General features: G+C 60.0%; 1 protein-coding gene across 5 annotated transcripts in view; it reads left to right on the top strand.

Annotated features, from left to right (window-relative positions):
- SEMA4D (semaphorin 4D) overlaps nucleotides 1-16,103 on the top strand; it is a 95,734-nt gene that overhangs the window by 47,793 nt on the left and 31,838 nt on the right. The window contains exon 1 of one of the 5 annotated variants that reach the window (XM_043566803.1): nucleotides 1,681-1,794. The exons of 3 other annotated variants lie outside the window; for them this stretch is intronic. The gene's annotated coding sequence lies outside the window, so the exon portion shown is untranslated. Of the gene's footprint in view, nucleotides 1-1,680; nucleotides 1,795-9,068; nucleotides 9,310-16,103 lie in introns of those variants that run through there. One more of the 5 variants, XM_043566801.1, reaches the window with a different exon arrangement.

The following is a 16,103-nucleotide window of genomic DNA, read 5'->3' as shown; positions in this document are numbered from 1 at the left end:
AAAAAAAAAAGATTGAGGGGCCCCAGTTCACTGACACAGGGTCCATGCAGGTGTGTGTGTGAGGAGCCGCCCAGCGTGCCTCTCCTCTGGCTTTTCAGGGCAGAGGAGATGTGGCCCCAGGGACTGGATTGGGGGACGGGTGAAGAGGGGGGTCGGGCAAGCTCAGGCACGTGCTTCACATTTGTCTGTAAGGTGACAGACTATTGTGGAAAAATCCATCCGGCTCTGAAATTTTGTGACGAGTGCCCTCTCTGTGGCTGGGATTGCCATCCCAAGCCTGGGGCCTTTCCTGGGCAGCAAGGCGTGCCCACCTCCCTCAGGGCCACCCTCTCGGCTGCCCCCCGCCCCCCGGCCCCCCGCCACCACCACCAGGCCGTCAGGGAGGAGCGGCAGCCTTGGAGGCGCTGATACAGCATTTGTTTTAATGAGGGTTTATTGTCATCTGAGCGTACGTCCCCGTCTTGAGACAGCTTGACATTGAACACACACCTGGGGACCTCGTTCTGAGCACGAGACTTGTTGCCCTTCATTCCCTGTGCGGTCATCTGTTGGGGTCAGTTATTTGGTCGTGCGGTGCCTGGTGTTTATTTGGAAAGGCACGCTTCCCAGACTCCCGGGGGGGGGGGCCTGGTGCGCCGGCCGCGCTCAGGCGGTCTTTTATTTATTTATTTGTCGTTATTTTTTTAATCTTTATTTTTGAGAAACAGCATGAGCGGGGGAGGGGCAGAGAGAGCGGGAGACACAGCATCCGAAGCAGGCTCCAGGTTCTGAGCTGTCAGCACAGAGCCCGACACGGGGCTCGAACTCAAGAACCCTGAGATCATGACCTGAGCTGAAGTCGGACGCTTAACTGACCGAGCCACCCAGGCGCCCCCTCAGACCGTCCTTTATGACGCACCTGCTGTGCCCCTAATTTGAAGCACGTTTAAGATATTGGCGAGAAGCTGGATTTAAAAGTGCCCAGTTAGGCCAGGTGTGTTTCCTAACTCGGGTCAGGGTCTCCTGCATAGGAGGGGCGTTTGCTCTCCGGCCCTGGGGAGTCCTAAGGTGGTGCTGGGAACAGTCCGGGGGCAAACGCCAGGTTTCAGGCTCTGAGTCCACTGCTGGCTGCTGGCATGACCTCCGGAAGTGTCCAGGGCTTGGTTTTCTTATGAAACAGGGATGGCGATGAGGACAGTGGTCCCTGGTTCATCGCGTGGATGGAAGAGCCCCCAGAAGCAGTCGGCACGTCCCTGGTGTCATTCGGTGACCTGACCAGCTCTTTTTCCCACCCGAGGAGGCTCGTGCTGGGAAGATGGGGAGGTCCGGCCCCCAGCTGTGTCTCCTTGGCATCTCACAGGCTGAGGGTAAAGGCACCGGGAGGGTGGGGGGCGGCTGCCTCCTGCGGAAGCTCGGGGGTTGGGGGTGTGGGGAGGCGAGGACAGGGGCTGCCTCCCCGCCGGGGCCTGGTGGTCAGGGGCTGGTGGTCAGGGGCTGGTGGTCAGGGGCCTGGTGGTCAGGGGCCTGGTGGTCAGGGACCTGGTGGGTGGATGTGCTGTGTGCTCTGCGGGCCTCTCCCCGCCCCTCCCCCACACACAGCGCATCAGCTTCCGGGCCCAGAGCTTCCGGGACTAGAGGGTCCTTGAGGGACCCGGAGGCAGGTGGGGCGGGGCCACGACAGTCCCTGGGGAAGCCGCAGGCTGCTGACCAGGCCCAAAGACCAGAGGAGCCGTCTGCTTTTCCCGGTCGCCCCAGGGCCAGCCCGGCTGGGGTCTGGTTCTCTCTCCAGGGGTGCCCAGCACCCCGTGCCTGGAGGTAGGGCTGGACGCGCTGTGGGGTCCCTGTACAGGTGGAGGGCCGGGCGGGGGGCCGGGGGCTGTGTCTCAGTTTCCCCCCCATCTGGAGCGAGGCTCGGGGTTCTCCTGCACCTGCTCGCATTTGAGCCCTGTTGGGAGCCGTGCCTGGTGCCCGGCCGAGGTCCGCCTCCCTCTCTGCTGCCCAGCGGCTCCCCTGGGGCGGCCTGCACTGGGCCTTCGGTGGGCAGTTGCAGGCCTGGCCCACGTCCCTTGCTGTGTCCGGCACGCGGCTGCACAGGTGTCCTCGCAGGGGCGTGACTGGGAGGCACTGAGCGTGAGCCCAGAGGGACTCCCGGGGAGCAGTGGTGGCGCCTTTGTGTCTCGACCGCGTCCGCGTGTATGTGGTCACGGGAAGGGAGAAGTGCCCGGGTGAGGCCTGGCAGCGGGTGCTACAGCCAGGGAGGGGCCGTTCACGAAGGGGGACACGGCCGCGTTAGTCTGTGGTCAGCCCCCAGGCGTCCCCAAGTCCACAGGGCCTCAGCCCTCCCCCCAAGGGGCCCTGCACAGGCCGACCTGGTCCCACGGGCCAGGCCCCCGTGCCCTCCACCCTGTACCTGGTGTGAGGACGGCGGGCTGGACGCAGGCTCCCCGGCAGAGCTCTTCCTGGGCGGTGGCCGTCAGGGACCCGCGAGGCCCGAGCCGCAGTGCTCACGGCCCCGCGTGTCCCCGGGGCCCACCCCTGGCCGGTCCGCATGTATGCTGGGAAATATGTACCGCGCTCGCAGAGAGGGTGCCCAGGGCCGGGAGTGGGGGGCCCTGTGGGCGGCACGGCCAGCTGGCTAGGCTCCAGGTCCAGTTCTGCAGGAAATGGGGCCTCAGGCCAAGGCCCCCCCAGTCGCCAGGCCCGTAGATGTGCGCGCGCGCGCGCGCGCACACACACACACACACACACACACACACACACACGCACACACACCACTTCCTGAGTCCCTGGCAGAAAGCAGGAGAGCAGCGTGGAGGGTCACATTTCCTCAGCCCTCACCAGCCCACGTGTCTCACCAACAAGGGGCCCAAAAGATGGGAAACAGAGGCCTCTCCTCGGGCTGGTGCTGTTCTGGACCCACGTTTGGGGTCCCCTCTGTTGTGTCCCCGAGTCCCTATCCCTGGATGAGGGTGCCCAGCCTGCGTGGCCCTGCTAAGGGGCCACCACAAGCGGGAGGCGACCGGTGGGGGCCAAGACCGTCCTCCAGGGATGCCCCGGCAGGGCCATAGTTGGGGGGGGGGGGCAGCCTCATTTATCCTGGTGTGAGAATGTTCTAGAGGCTCTTCTAGATTTTTCCGTTGATTTTGGTTCCCGTGGATCATGCCTCCGTGCTGCTGGCTCCTGCCTGCTCCCTGGCACTGGTCCCGGAGGGGAGGGGGAGGGGAAGGCGCCTCCATGGGTCGGTGGGTCGATGAGAGACCATGAGGGCCAGGTCACCTCTCAGCTGGGGTTGTCCCACCTGGAGCTGATGCGTGACGGTGACACAGCTGTGGCTACATTTCCCTGTCTCGTGCATTCTGAAGCACCTGGGAGGTGACACGGGGCTCAGAAAGGGGACGCCCCGCCTGCCGTGGGGGTCCATGCCGTGGGAAGGACTGTGGGGCCAGGCTCCAGGGCACGTGATGGGGGATGGGACCGGGGTCCAGCCAGCCTGACCCGGGATATGAGGGGTAGACAGACCTCCTTCCTGTGTGGAGGCCACAGAGTGGATTCCTGGAATCTGGGGTCTGGGCTTCACTTGACCTTCAGCAGAGGTCCCTCGCAGGCACCTTCCTGCCATCTGGAGGGACGCGGGCACTCGATGTTTCCAGCGTTTCCAGTACTGTTGTCTCAACTGCCCCCCCTGCATCATTTGATGTGGCCCTCTCCTATCCCTGACACTGAAGCTGGGCCTGGAAACATCTGGAAGCTGAGAAGAACCCCAAGGGAGGGTCGATTGGAGGAGTGAAGCGGGCCCAGCATGGGGGCTCCTAGCGCTCCCCTCCAAGGTCACTCCGTGGTCATGCTTACACTGGGGTGTGCGTCTGCTGGTTGCTCGGAAAATAGAATTATGATGGAGATTCTGGGTGTAGACCGTACGCGGGTGGCCGGATGGTGGGCGTCTGAGCGGCCGTGGAGAGGCCGGGACCATCCCAGGCGCCCACAGTATTTGTGTCCTTCTCCTCAGGCTGGGGGAGTGGCAGTTGCCTCGTCTCGTTCCGTGTGCCAGTCCACCTGCCCACAGTGGCCGCATGACCCACCGTCGCTGGGGTGTGGGTGTGGTTTGAATATGGGTCGGAAGAGGCGGTCATGAGCTTTGCTGCAGGGCGCTCGGTCAGCTGCGTCCAGGGACCCGGCTGGCATTTCCGGGGGTCCCTTTGAGGGGCGTAGAAGATGGTGGGTCGGAGCAAAATGTTTGTGTGTGGAGCGTGTGCCCAAAATAGCGCAGGGAGTTCGGCGTGGCGGCCCCGCGTGATGGCGTGGTGATGTTCCTCGTGTCCTGCCTGGAGGGCCGCCCCGGGGCCTTCCTGGCGCGTTTGCCGGCGCGTGTGCGGTCCCTGACGGGTTTTCCCAAGCGGAGAGCAGAGTCCGCGTCCCGGAGGGCGGCCAGGTGCACGGACAGGGGCCTCGTCCTGGCTCAGCCTCTGTCGACGTGAGCTGGATGGCGGCCTGCGATCCAGCTGGCCTGGCTCCGCAGCCCCGCTGTGTATTTTTGAGGAGTCGCTAAACACGAAGGCGAAGAGAGTGGCACTTTGTGGTTTTTTAGACCTAAAAAAGAAATCCCCGCCCGGACCTGGGCTTGTCTGGGCTCCAGGGCCCATCCCTCCCGCTGTGGTTGGGGAGAGAGACGTCTTGGCGGTTCTGCAGCTGGACTGAGGCCCACACGAGGGGCAGGAGCAGTCTGGTCCCCCGGAGAAACTGTGCGCACTCCCCGTGTGGACACCCTGTGGGGGGCTTGAGCACCTCGCGGACCGGACGCCGCCCCGGGTGGCCCAGGGTGCAGTCCTGAGCCAGCCCCGGATCACGGACGGTTTCGGGCAGATTATGCGACACCTTCACTCCCTGGCAAGTGGCGAAGAGAAGGAGCCACCATTTCTGGAGGACCCGCTATGGGGTTGGGAGACCCGTCATCTCTGCCCTGAGCTCCTGGAGACATTGGAGCCAGAATGTGCTTCCGTGGAGCGTGGCTTCCATCCCTGCCTGCTGAGCCGTGGTCCGCCCTGTCCCCCGGGGCGATGGGCAGTTCCAGAGCCTGGGGACCTGCTGACCAGCCCTGCGGACGATTGCAGGACGTGGGAGGGAGGGAGGCAGTCCCAGCTCTGCCGGAGGCTCGAGACTCATACGTGCCTTTGTGAGTCTGTTTCTCCTCCTGGACAAGGGGGCCTAAAACCTGTCCCCTCAGGGCTCTGAGGAACTGGGGGCAGCAGGGGACACACGGCTGGTACCCCTGCGGGTGGTGTGGCAGGGCTGTGGCCTTCTGTTGCTGACTGAGGCCCAGACTGAGGGTTCCTTCAGAGGTCCAGCGTTTATGGTCAGACATGTGTGCACTTCAGGGCGTTGGATACGGATAATGTGGGCAGCCTTCTGTCTTACAGCCATAAATGCCTGTGGGGGGGCTGGGGGAGCAGCTGGGGGTGGCGGAGGGGCTGATGGAGGGAGTAGCTGGGGTGGCGGAGAAGCTACGGGAGTTGCTCGGGGACTGGAGGGTCAGTGACCTGTTCTAGTCCCCACAGCTGGGAGGTGGCATCCCTGGGCCTGGATGGGCAGGCTGGCCAGAAACCTGAATCTCCCCCCCACCCCCCACCCCGCTGCCTCTCCTGTTCGAGGAGAATAATAACCAGTGGAGTGAGACATCTGATTGGCTTGAAAGAAGTATAAAATAGATGTCATCTCTGTTTTATAGCAGAGAACATATGCCTTTTCGAAAAGAGCTCAACTCAGGGAAAAGCTTAGCAGAGTAGAGTGAAAGTAAGTTCTGGGAATTATGCGCGATGTTTCCCGTAGAGGGAAGCAGGCCTGTCAGGGCGATGGGGGTGTGCTCTGAGCCTGTTTGCTGCCCCCACTATTAAGGGACACAGCCTTAGGACCATCTTGTGGCTTCCCCTCTGTGGCACCTGGACCTCTGGAGTTAGGCTCTGCATTTCGGATGGAAGAGTTTCTGGGTCGAGTTTTGCTGGTGGTTAAAATCACTTTTAAAAGGAGGGTTTATTTTTTAATGTTTATCATTTTTATTTTAGTTTCCGAGAGACAGAGACAGAGTGCTAGTTGGGGAGGGGCAGAGAGAGAGGGAGACACAGAATCCAAAGTAGGCTCCAGGCTCTGAGCTGCCAGCACAGAGCCCGATGCGGGGCTCGAATCCAGGAACCATGAGATCATGACCTGAGCCGAAGTTGGATGCTTAACCGACTGAGCCACCTAGGTGCCCCTAAAAATGAGTTTTAAGGGGTGCCTGGGTATCTCAGTAGAGCATGCAACTCTTGACCTCAGGGTCGTGAGTTTGAGCCCCATGTTGGGCTCAGAGCCAACTTAAAAAAAATGAATTTTAAGTGGGAAATTGTCAAAGATGTGAATATCGAACAATTATCCTGTTTAATTATGGAACATCGAACAGCCATCAAAGGATGCTCTGGATGCTCACAGGATGCTGCCACACAGGAAACCCCAGAGAGCAAGGCCCAGTTCACTCCGAGGCCCTGCACTCCCCTCCGGCCAGCCCGCAGGGAACACCTCTCCCACCCCTGCGCCCTGAGCTGGGATTCACCCGCACCCACGGACACGGCATCGCCTTCCTCTGTGTCAGAGTCCCTTAGGAGCAGGAGGTCCCAACAAATGTCAGATCCACCAGAAGGAATGTAAGGTCGGTCTGCCCTTCTTGAAAACTTGGGTTTTGATGAAATCCACTTAGTAAACTTCAAAAAGGGAACCACATTTTAATAGCGTATGGCGTCGTGATTCAACACGTGCTCACCATGACGAGTGTCCCCATCTGCTCACCACGCTGCGTTGTTACAGTATCACTGGAGATATTCCGTAGGCCATGCTTTTCAGCCCCGAGACCCACTTCGTTACAACTGGAAGTTTGGACCTCTTCGTCCCCATCACCGGTGCCACCCACCCACCTTCCCTCTGAGGCCCACCGGTTTGTCCTCTGTGTTTAAGAGTCTGGTTTCTTGTTTCTGGTCTGGTGCTCAGGTACCACTTGTAAGTGAAATGTAGCATCTGCCTTTCTCTGGCTTACTTCGCTCAGCATCGTACTCTCCAGCTCCATAAACGTCTCCAACGGCGACGCACCAGGGTGCCCTTAGCCACTCTATTCTTCTTAGCAGCCGCATAGTATCGCGTCCTGCGGATGAGACGATTTACACCCAAGTAGCTCAGGCACACACAGTACACGTGTGCATACTCCGTTTCCAGAGCTTTCCTATTCAGTAGTCTCCTCCTTGGCATCTCGCGTGCGTGGGCTGTATCCACCTGAATGCCCGGGGGGAAGGCTGCTGGCTCAGGAGTCCTTGGCATGTGGTGCCCAGTGCGTGTGGACGCGGCATGTACAGCCAGCCTGTCTCAAGCCGCCCTTCTCAGAAGTGGGGAATAGCCTCTGGCTTCAATGGACAAACTCACAGTAAGGGGAAGGATAAGGGACTTTCGGAAGGCGAAGTCACATTTGCAGAACACAGGCCACATGCATGCGACACCCCGCTTCGCCTCTGCTCCGTACTGTGGTCGGAGCCTTCGTTGGACAGCGGCCACCAGGGCTTGGGCGTTGGGGCTCCCACACCCACCTGCACCATTGGGAGGGGGCGTCGGGGGGCAGAAAAGGCCAAGTTTCTCCCTAGTGAGAGGGAAACATTTCTAGGACTTCTGATTAATTTCGTTCCTTTATCTTGCAAAAAAAAAGGCCTGTTGAATTCTTTTTATGTGCCTCCCGAGACGTTAAGCGTAGTGGAAGGAGATGCATAGTGAAAACAATACGATGTGTGCTTGCGTGAGGACGGTCTCTCGCATTCTTCAGGATGGCGGTACCTAATTATAGCTTGTGGGTCCTTCTGTCAAGAAATAAAGAACAGGCGTGGTGAGGAGAACTGGGGCCCAGGCCTGGCCGTTGACTGGGCCGGAAGCGTCTATTTTTACGCAGGAACCACAGCATCAAAGCTCCTTGGTGGAGGGTGGAAGTGGTGATGCTGTGTCCTCGAGCGTGTGAGAGGACGTTTAAGAACACGGACATACACACAGGTGCCCAAACCTGCCGTGGTTGTTCGACGCCGTGAAATTAGGGTGAACACCACGCACGCCTTGTCCACCCGCAGAATGCGCCCCCTGGGCTTGTGTTTATTGAAAAGACACAGGCTTATTGAATTTCTAGCAGGGAGGAGTTTCTCAGTTTTAAAATTCTTGGCATTCATCTTGTTTATCTAAACTTCCAGCTTACGTGTGATCCGCTTTCTTTGTCCCCGTGAGTGTTTTGGGGGCGTGTCCAGGTGGCCACCGTGCCCCGCCTGCCTGTGCAAACAGGTGAAGCCAGCACCCTGGGGTCTCATTTGCTCGGGGTTCACAAGACGTGTCAGCAGCGAGGGGCCCCAGGTGACCCTGGACGTTGTGTGTTATAGGTGGGCATGTGGGAGCCAGGTACAGGCGTGTCTCTGTGCCGTGGGCGGGACTGGTCCCACTCGGGGCCGGGGGGGGGGGGGTGGGCGGTGCGTGGGAGGGACGGGGCATTGGCCGCTTCTAGGGAACGCCTCCCACTTCACAGTCTGTCTCCAGAAAAACAGCTGTACCAGCTCTTCAAGCACAAGAAAACCTAAGCTATTCCAACCACAAGAAGGTGCTAGCATCTGACTGTGAGGTTTACAAACCGTGCTGGCTCCTGCGGTCATAGAGGGGTTCCTGCGTGGATTTCCTCTACACCTTGGCGCATCCTGTGCCGTGACTTGCTGGGCTGCCCTTCTGATTCTCTGTGACAGTTTGTCATGTTCCTGGACTCCGGCTCCCCATCCTGAGGGCTCCACCCCGACTGCTGGGTTTCGGGGAGGGGGAGTTCTAGATACATTTCTGAAGTTAATAGCTGATACTTTTTTGGCTAATGGTTAACCATGACTGTGGGTCATACTCAGTTGCCTTATTCTGCAGGTCAGTGGTTGGGGACCGGCCAGCTTGCACTTCCTTTATGGGCGAGCGGCCGCACACTTACCCCCTTCCCGTTTGCACAAGTGCAGGAATGCCACGCCCATCCTGGGTCAGAGCCAGCTGCTAGAGGTTAAAAAGAATTGCAAGAGTTTCTTTCCAGTTCCTCTCCAGAGGTGATGCTGGGCTCACGTGCACGGGGAATTGAAGTGTTTCAATTTTCTCCTTTCCCGTCATTTCCTGAGCTAAGATTTCTGAAGACTCCGTCCTAGAAAGGATTGAGGGACGTTTCCAGAGGCACAAGATACAGCTAAAATCACTTCGTTTCTACACCTGTATCCCAGCCTAGCAAAGCTGACACCTCGTAGAAGCTTCGGTGGGATCCAGCAGAAGGTGGGTCCCAGTTCTGTGTGCGCTCTCGGGGGCAAAGATTGGGGTACGGCCCGTCTTGCCACATCCCACCCTGACCCCCGCCTGCCCTGTGTTTCTTTTTTGGCTCTCTCCGGGCCGCCAGCCCCTGGAGGCACTGAAAAGCTCCATTTTCTCTTCCGGGGGTGCAGGTGGGTTGTCGGTGAGGTCCAAGGAGAAAGGAAGGTTCTGTATGCCACGCGTCCCTCGCTGGGGACTATTTTGTGATTAATCTTCATTTCAACCATGTGTTTCCAGTTTTAGGGGAAAGAGAAAAACCAGCTTGGTTTAAAAACAGAAGGAAAGCCCCTACCTCCCTTCCTCCTTTTACGTGACTTCTGTTTGGTGGCCGGCCTGGCAAGGCTGTGTCGCTCTGGCCTGGGTCTGCCCCGCGGCACTGTCACAAGGACCCGCTTCACCGGTTTGCTGGGGCAGTTTTGGTGAACACAGCTTTACCTCTAGGAGTACTCAGCGCTTTGTGTGTTTATTGCCTGGTCATACACATATGTGTTTTTTTTATAGTTTTTAATGTTTATTCATTTTTGAGAGAGGCAGAGCAAGCGTGAGCAGAGGAGGAGCAGAGAGAGAGACACACAGAATACAAAGCAGGCTCCAGGCTCCAGGCTGTCAGCATAGGGCCCAACGCAGGGCTCGAACTCATGAACTATGAGATCATGCCCTGAGCCTAAGTCGGATGCTCAACCGACTGAGTCACCCAGGTGCCCCCACATAGGTGTTTTTACTTACACCTGCCCTGTCGGGCTGGGGCGCTGCTCTGCTAGGCTCCTGTGCCCTCGCTGCGCCCCAGGGCTGCCCGAGCCCCTGGGAGGTAGGAGTGCGCTCCGTGGGCAGGAAACCGAGGCTCGCCCTTGGTAACCCCCACCCTGCCCTCACCGGCACCTGCTAGCCCCCAGCCATCTTTTAAATTTCTCCCCGCCTCGTTGCAGTCTGTGGGTATTTTATTCTTAATTTTTTTAACTTTTATTTAATTTTGAGAGACAGAGACAGAGCACGAGCATGGGAAGGACAGAGAGGCAGAGAGAGAGACACACACACAGAATCCAAAGCAGACTCCAGGTTCCAAGCTGTCAGCACAGAGCCTGACGTGGGGCTCGAACCCGTGAGCCGTGAGATCAGGAGCCGAAGTCGGACACTTAACCGACTGAGCCCCTCACGCGCCCCTGTGGGTATTTTATTTTCATTTACGTTTCCGTATTAGGGAGTTAAGCATGCTGGGGCTCATTCGGAGGTGGGACGGTTTTGTAAGCTGGGAAAGAAGGACACGAGTAGGTTCCAGTTAAGGCAGTGCTGTTCCAGTGTTTTCCCTAAGTGCCTCTCACGCCTCCACCCGTGTCCGTGCAAATGACCTGCCGGTGTCAGTGCTGTCCTCTGACACTCTGGAAGCCCGTCTGGGGGTGACGTCTGGGGCTGAGACCCGTGGCATCGGCAGCCCCGTTGAGACGGCCGGGAGGCACATACTCCATGGGGCGGGCCAGCCACTTCCCAGGGCGGCCCCACTGTCCCCCACGAGCCAGCGTCCGGCCTGGACGGTCCAGTGGCCTCCCCTGAAGGAGCCGCCGGGAAAAGTCAGGCCAGTGGAGGAGAGCGGTTTATTGTCCCCAGAGCTGAGCCGGGGCCGGGGACGTCTGCAGGAGCCACACACCTCCCAGGAGGAGACGTGTTGTCTACGGCCGCGTAGGGAGGGTCTGGTGATGTCGTGCAGGTGGCGTGGCCTCTTTGCCGGGGCAGTCCCCGCCGCCCCTCTGCAGGCCCCCCGCCCATCTCTGCACCTGCCGGCCCTCCGACGGGTGGGCCGGTTGGTAAGTCCACGGCCCCACTGCCGTCCGTCTGCTCCCGGAGGCCCGTGCTTGGCACACGCGTGGCCGGGTTCAGGCGAGGGAACGAGGGTCGAGGCGTGTCGGGACGCCCCCGTGGCTTGTCTCTGCGAGGAGGTAGAGGGTGAGCAGGCGTCCGGCCGTCCCGCCAGGTGGGGCCAGTGGGATCCGGCTCCAGGGCTGAGCACACGCCTCGCGGTGGGGCTGGGTCATCGTCGCAGGGCTTGTTGTAAGTTCTGGGGAAACGGTGAACTGTTCTGCACGGGACTGAGGAGCCTCTGCGCCCCGCCCTGAGTCTTGAGGGGACAGGGCCAGTTTTGCAAGGTGGTAACATGGGCCCCACAGCCAGGGGTGGGGCAAGGTTGCTGGGGGGTGGGGGGGGAGCCAGCCTGGGGGCAGGCGAGGAGGGGCGGGGTTGGGGCGTCATTCAGGGAAAAGCACGGCGAGTGTGGGGGGCAGCTGTGGAGTGGGAGGTCAGTCTGGGGGCAAGGGCAGACACGGGGGTGTGGGCCAGCCTGGGGGAAGGGATGGGGTGGGGGGGTCAGCCTGGGGGTAGAGATGGGGGGGCCAGCCCGGGGGCAGACACCGGGGCTGTGGGCCAGCCTGGGGGCAGGGATGGGGGTGGGGATGGGAACTGGGATAGAGGGGGTCAGCCTGGGGGTGAAGATACGGGGGGGGGGGTCAGCCTGGGGGTGGAGATGGGGGGGTCAGCCCGGGGGCAGACACGGGGGCTGTGGGCCAGCCTGGGGGCAGGGATGGGGGTGGGGATGGGAACTGGGACGGAGGGGGTCAGCCTGGGGGCGGGCAAGGGCGTGGAGAAGGGCCCGGGGTCACAGGGTCACAGGGTCGGGGGTCAGCGTGGGGGCAGGTGAGAAGGCTGATCCCAGCTGGGAAGGGAAGGTGTGGGCAGGTGCGTGTCCCGTGCTGTCTGGGCTGCGGGGTTTTCAGGGAGAGCGACTTCGCCGGCCCTGCCTGGGCAGACCCGAAACGGGTCCTGAGACACTACCCACAGCGGTCCCCCGGAAGCCCCCTCACAGACCCCCGGCAGTTCAGGCTGGTCAGTGCCCTTCCAGAGTTGCTTCACCCCTGCTGCTGATGGTAGCCCCGCCCTCCGTGGGGGAGGAGCGGTGTCCCCTTTGTGACCCACCCCTGTTGCCAGAGACGGTTGGTCCCCTGGTGTCCGTCTCACGGGTCCCCAGCTCGCGGTCGCCGATCACATCTGGGAACCCCAGATCAGAATTTTTATGGTGTGGCAGAGTGCACGCACACCTCGCGTGCGTGCACACACACACATGTACATACACGTGCACACGAACATATGCACACGTGGGTATGTGTTTACGTGAACGCGCACAGGTGCACATACACGTGCGGGTGTGCGCGGGTGCATTGCACACAGGTGTGTGGCTCACACATGCGTGTGCACGCACAAACGTGCGTCATATGCACATAGATCCGTGCACGCACACACCCACATTGCACGTGTGTGCACACAGACGTGCAGACGCGTGCACACTTGCGGGAACCAGCCCTCACCCTTGCTGGTCCGCGGTTTTCTCTGCTGTGGGCCCCTGACTTGTTTCAGGGCCAGTCAGGAGTGGGACAGGCGCGCAGACGGCCTGAGTGAGGCTGTCTCTCCTGACATTAGAAGGGGCCGTGCACTCCTCGTGAACCAGCACAGTTACATGTAGGTAACGGGAGCGACGTTGCAGAACTCCGTCCCGCTGATGGGCTCCTGCCTCAGTGTCCCTCATCCCCACGGGGGACGGGAAATCACAGCCCTGACACCCGGCTCCCAGCAAGACGCCTCTGCTTCTCAGAAGCGCCCAGGAGAGCCACCACGATGGCACTTTATCCAGGTGTTTCCGTCCTGATGCCTAGGCTGTGATTCTTACCGCCTCCCGGGTTCCCGCGGCGGCACACGGTGGCCTTGTGTCCGGGTGCGCGTGGTGCGCGCCCTGCTTAATGGTGCTTGAGTCCCGCCGAACAACGCGCGCTTGCTGAGAAGGAAAACGTCGAGCCCTTCCGATGTCATAAAGCAGACCGTGCAGCCCCCGCCCCCCCAGGGAGGGCATCGGGGTGGTGGGGGCCCTCTTACCTTCAGCTGTTGGTATGGATTTTTTAAAGCCCATTCTGGAAGGAGAGGCAGCGTCGGGCTGAGGCCATCGGGAAGCCCGCTGGCGCCGCAGCACCGGGAGCTCGCTCACGCCCTCCAGCGCGTCGGCGGGGTGGCCCGGGGTGGCTGGGAGCAAGCGGCCGCCGGGCCCCTGGATGGCAGTATCTGGGTGGGTCCAAGTTACAGGGCAGTTAAGAAAAATGCTTCCTCTTCTCACACTGACCAGCATGAGCAGCCCGCGCAAGCGGCATGCGCTCCTGCTGGCAGGAGTGGCCCTGGGGCCAGTGTCACTGTGGGGGAGGCCCGGCCACCAGGGTCAACGAAAGAATGTTCTGGAAGAAGGGCAGCTTGTGCCCAGGCTGGGGGCACCTGTGGGGTGGAGCACGGGATGGGACATCGGACTGCCGTGGAAGCGAGGGTGGGGTTCTTTGCCTCCCCGCCCCCTCTAGAGTCACCTGCTTCACCTTCTGCACCCTCCGGGCCTCCGGCCCCGCACCCTTAGCACCCGCTCTGCACCACACGGGGTGTCCTGCTCGGAGTCGTTCTTCCTTCTCGGGAAGGGACACGCGAAGCGGCTCCCTTGTTTTGCTGGAGCGCATCCCTCAGTAGCTTTCTGAGGAAGGGCGTCAGGGAGGTAAGAGGCTTGGGAAACGTTTCTGTGTACGCTCAGCTCACGTGTCGATAACTGGGTTCGGGACAGGATTCTGGGTGAGAAGCCTCCTCCTCCGGGATTCTCGAAGCATCCCGCCGCCTCCTGGCCGTCAGGGTGGCTCCCGAGAGGTCACTGTGGAAGCTCCCGGGACCCCCTCTGTCTCCGAGGGTCTCTGATGCCGGCTCAGTGCTCCGGGTGCGGTGGCCTTCATTCATTCATCGTGCTGCTGGGGACTTTCGTCCTGTAAACACGTGTCTTCCTGTTCTGGACACTCTCTTCTTCTTTGTCGGCTAATCCCTGTGTCTCTGCTTCCCTCTGGAACATCCACGAGCTAGGCGTGGGCCTCCGGACTCCAGGATCCAGCTCCCTTCTCTTTTCTCCCCTGGTTTTTATCTGAGTCACTTTGTGCACCTTTTAGGAAAACTGAATTTTATCTTCCTGACCTTCAACTGGACATTTTGTGTCTTTAACCAAAATTTTAAGTTCTAAGTTCACTTTCGTTTGCTCAGATTCTTGGTGGTCTCCTGTCACGGGGTCTGGCCACGGCTCTCCTTTGTCCACAGAGTCCCTTAAATACCAGCCGCGGTATGCAAGCACTGGCGGTGGGCGCAGACCTTATCAGAACCGCACCACACAGACTTTGATGCACGGTATTGCAAACAAAGAACTTGCCGTTCCCCAGTGCACGTTCCTGTTGCCTGTGCTATTACCCATCAGTGCCATGCTCTTGAAGCCACAAGCCTCCCGTGTCCGTGTGGCGGGAGGGCCGTGTGCTGGTGGCCACCGCGCATCCGTCCTGTCTCTGTTCGGTGACTTTGTACTGGGAGCACAGAAGCGCCATTTACGCCCCAGAGATGGGCACGTGCTGCGAAGCCGGCTCCGCACCCCTGCCCCTTGTCCCCAGTTGCCGGCACACCGCTGACGATGTTCCCGTGTCCTCTTTCCAGTTCCCAAGCTCTGTTGGATTTTCATGGGCTGACGTGCTGTCCCCATGTTTGCCCTTACGGTTTCTGTCCCTTAGATGCCACTTGATTGGGCCTGAGAGGAGACTGAGATGAAGCTCTGAGTGTGGGTGCCGTGTTGCACAGGGGTTCTGCCGTCCCCTGCGTCTGGGTTCTTAGCCTGGCTGCGGTGTGCGTCCCGGGATGTCCCAGGCCAGTGACTTCTCTTGGGGACCTGAGTGGGAAGTCACTGTGTCGTTGGGCCCTTGCAAACATTTCTGCCAACAGAGGGGGGGAGGGGGGTAATGAAACGTGTCCCCGGACCTCGAGTCTGCCACCAGAAGGTGCTGCGGGCTGTGGACACGCTTGCCCAAAACCTCACACGCGCACCTCTTGTGATCAGGAAGCGCCCCTGCGCTGGTGTGTGTTTTGGCTTTTAATGAACTCTGTTTTTCTGAGCACTTTCAGAGCCCCAACGAAACCGAGCAGAAAGTACACAGAGTTCCCTCACACCCCGTCCTCACACACACACGGCCTCCCTGGGTCAGCAAGGATCCTCCAACCCAGCACTTACCCCTCCTCCCCTCCTGCCTGCCCTGCAGCCCCCGGTCTCACCACCACCCTGGTGTGGAGCATTCCCGGAAGCCCTCACCCGAGCGGGAGCTCAGAGTTACGGAGGCTCTGGGAGCCACTGCCGGGGACCGATCAGCCACACGGGGAGAACGTCTTCTCGGGTAAACGAGACCGTGCCGTGGGCTTTACACGCATGATCTCTGGAGCAGACGCATTTGGGGATGTTGTGAATGGTGCTGACAGGTTGCAGACGGGCCCGTTCAGTGTGTCCAGCTGTGGCCTGGACAGAAAGGTGGGGGGAACGTGAGACGCAGAAGCTGTAAGGGAGGTGAACCATAGCTCCCCACTCAGGTTGAATCCAAGAAAGAGAGAGAGACGTTTTGTGTGGGAAAGTGACACGCTCTGATTTACGTTAAAAACCTTACTGCGGCCACTGCTGCTGTTTCCTAAATGTACTAGAAGTGCGTTTGGAATTAATCGGACTGCTGGTAACAAAAACCTGCAAAACAGTAACTTAGAGATTATTTGCTTACTAACAAGTGAGGTAGGCAGAAGAAAGCAGGTGTGAGGTCTTCCAGTATGTTGTGAGGTCCCCAGTGGATTTCCACTCGGCTGGTTTTAGAATGAGACCCTTATCTTCATGTTCACAAGGTGGCTGCCAG

Source organism: Prionailurus bengalensis, chromosome D4 (assembly GCF_016509475.1).
Source record: "Prionailurus bengalensis isolate Pbe53 chromosome D4, Fcat_Pben_1.1_paternal_pri, whole genome shotgun sequence".
NCBI classification, from domain to species: Eukaryota; Metazoa; Chordata; class Mammalia; order Carnivora; family Felidae; genus Prionailurus; species Prionailurus bengalensis.
The sequence above is the reverse complement of the archived record's forward strand: the minus strand, read 5'-3'. Positions and strand labels throughout refer to the sequence as shown.